This window comes from Beta vulgaris, chromosome 1 (assembly GCF_026745355.1).
Source record: "Beta vulgaris subsp. vulgaris cultivar EL10 chromosome 1, EL10.2, whole genome shotgun sequence".
NCBI lineage: Eukaryota > Viridiplantae > Streptophyta > Magnoliopsida > Caryophyllales > Amaranthaceae > Beta > Beta vulgaris.
Window position 1 is genome coordinate 33,500,113 of NC_079202.1, and position 3,229 is coordinate 33,503,341.

The 3,229-nt window shown below is 39.3% G+C and overlaps 1 non-coding gene across 1 annotated transcript; it reads right to left on the reverse strand.

The window, feature by feature from the left end:
- Positions 1-355: 355 nt before the first annotated feature.
- Positions 356-462, reverse strand: LOC125494518 (small nucleolar RNA R71). Its single transcript, XR_007270765.1, has one exon. It is a non-coding gene; the product is annotated as a small nucleolar RNA R71 (small nucleolar RNA).
- Between the last annotated feature and the right edge of the window lie 2,767 nt (positions 463-3,229).

Consider the following 3,229-nt stretch of genomic DNA (forward strand, 5'->3'; position numbering starts at 1 on the left):
ACACGAACCTTCACGGACTATCCACAACCATATCCTGATAATGTGCCCACTGGGGTATGAATGCCCACTATCGTTGCTACGAATTTTGAGATCAAGTGTCATGTTCTAAATATGGTTCAGAATAATCAGTTTGCTGATTTACCATCTGAAGACCCAAATCAGCACCTACAGCGGTTGTTACAATGTTGTGCTGCTCATAAACAAGCTGGTGTTACTGCTGATGATATGAAACTCATCTTATATGGCTTTTCTCTACGCGACAAAGCTCTATTTTGGTATAATAAGCTGCCTTCCACCATCACCACATGGGAGAAACTAGCATCTAATCAAAGATTTTTCAGTCACTATGACAACAGATATGAGACATGCCATAGTCACTTTCACCCAAGATCCTGGTGAGTCCTTGTATGAAGCTTGGGAGAGATTCAAGGATATGCGGCGTCTTTATCCTCATCATGGTTTGGACCTGCGGTATTTGTGTCAGATTTTCTACAGTAGAGTTGATGTAGATACAAGGCGGGTAATTGATGGAGCATCCGGTGGGTTCTTCATGGATAAGGCTAGTGATGAAGGGTATGAACTTCTGGAGAAACTAGCATCTAATCAAGCATCTACTATTCGTTCCTCTATGAAAAAAGGAGGTAAACATGATGTTGAAGCCATTTCCTTACTCTCTGGGAAACTAGCTGCTTTAATTCAAAAGATCGATTCCTTGAAGTTAGGTAATGACTCGTCCCATATGAGTGTTAACGTGATGGCTAGTGCTTCTAATTACAATGTTCTCACTTGTGATGTTTATGGGATACCTGGGCACAACACTCAAGAGTGTCCTGCAAACCTATCCTCTAACATAGGGGGCAATTGGGAGGCAGTTAATACTTTTGAGTCACAACCTAGGAAGCAGTTCAACCCATATTCTAACACCTACAATCCAGGATTGAGAAAACATCCAAACCTTTCATATAGGAGTAATAATGTGTTGAATCCTCAGCCTCAACAACCATATGTGCCTCAACAACAGGTTCAACAATATCGACCTCCATAACAAGCTCCTCCTGGCTTCCAGAGAAATCAAGCTCCTCAACAACCTTCTCCTAATGCCGATCCAGCCATAACAGAGTTGAAGAACATGATGTTTTAGATGCAGAAAGGTTTCAAGCCAACACAAAAGCTCAAATGGAAAATTTGGGTCACATAAGAACATGTTGGAGACTTAACTAGCTCAGTTGGCTTGCTAATATGCTAGTAGGCCACCTGGGTCATTACCTTCACAGCCAATGCAACCAAGAGATACTGTCAATGCCATCACTCTTAGGAGTGGAACACAATATGATGGTCCAACGATGCTTAAGGATGATCTGGTTGAGCCAGAAAGAAATGCACATATCACTGACAATTCAACAGCTCCTAAGGAGGCCACCAATGCGAATGCAGAGAAGCAGATAGTACCTGAAAAAGTTTCATCTACCACTCTTGTGATAAAGGTACCGTTCCCCAATCACCTATTGAAAAATAAGCTTGATCACTAGGTCGGTAAGTTTATGGAGGTAGTGAAAAATCTTCAGGTAACTGTCCCAATTACTGAACTTATTACTTAAGTTCCTGCTTATGCTAAATTTTTGAAGGAAATTCTAACTAGAAATAAAGCATTTAATGCAGTTGAAAATGTTGCATTTACTGAAGAATGTAGTGCTGTTTTGCAAAATCAATCCCCTCCTAAATTGAAAGACCCGGGAGTTTCTCTATCCCTTGTAACATTGGCACCATTTTTATTGATAAAGCCTTATGTGATTTAGGTACTAGTGTTAGTGTCATGCCCCTTACTGTTTGCAAAAAACTTGAAATGAGAGATTTAGAATGTACCAACATTACTCTTCAAATGGCCTACCGTTCTGTTAAATACCCCTTAGGTATCTTAGAGGATGTCCCTATGAAGGTAGGTAAATTTTTATTTTTGTGGATTTTGTTGTGCTTGACATGGAAGAGGATACTCAAATCCCAATCATTTTAGGGAGACCATTCCTTCAAACTGCCAGAGCTGTCATAGATGTTAAAAATGGGAAATTGACTTTGACTGTGGGTGATGATAAGGCGACTTTTAGATTGACCAGTGCATTGAAAAGTCCATGCTAAAGGAAGCCTGCTATAGAATAGATGTCATTGATGTGCTGGTTAATGATGACATGTCTCAATCCCTTTTGCGGGATCCTTTAGAGGCTTTGCTTTATTTTACATCTTCCACAGGTGATGGTAACCCCTTGAGTACTGAAGTGGATGGCTGGGAAGCAACTCTTACCTATGTAAAGCTTGATAGTATTACCAATCATGAGGAGGAACATTTATTATGTGCTACTCAACCCTAGAGGTAAAGAAACCTGAATAGAAACCCATTCCCCCTTATCTGAGATATGCTTTTCTGGATGAATCTGAAAATTGTCCTGTGATTGTTAGTGCTTCACTGAATGATGGTCAAACGTTCCAACTTTTTTCTCTTTTGAGAAAACATAAAAAGGTCATTGGATATAGTATTGATGATTTGAAAGGTATAAGCCCTGACTTTTGCATGCATAAAATTCATCTAAAGGATGATCATAGTCCTTGTATACAAGGCTAGTGTTGTTTGAACCCCAATATGCAGGAAGTGGTCAAGAAAGAGGTTATGAAATTGCTTGATGTTGGGATAATTTACCCCATTTATGAATTTAATTGGGTGAGCCCAGTTCAAGTGGTTCCTAAAAAGGGAGGTATTGTAGTTAAAAATGAAAAAATGAATTAATTGCTACAAGAGTAGTAACTGGTTGACTTATGTGTATTGACTATAGGAAATTAAATGTTGCCACCAAGAAAGACCACTTTCCCCTCCCTTTCATTGATCAGTTGTTGGAAAGGCTAGCTTGTTACTCTTATTTTTGTTATCTAGATGGCTATTCTGGTTTCTTCCAAATCCCTATCCATCCAGACGACCAGGAGAAGACCACATTTACATGTCATGGTACCTTTGCATATCAAAGGATGCCATTTGTACTATGTAATCCCCCGCTACATTCCAATGTTGTATGATGGCCATCTTTTCTGAGTTGATTAAGTTCATTATGGAAGTGTTTAGTGTGTATGAAATTGATTTTGATGCATGTTTGATAAATTTGGCTAAAGTTTTAAAAAGATGTGAAGATGTCAACCTTGTACTGAACTGGGAGAAGTGCCGCTTCATGGTTATTGAAGTAGGAGT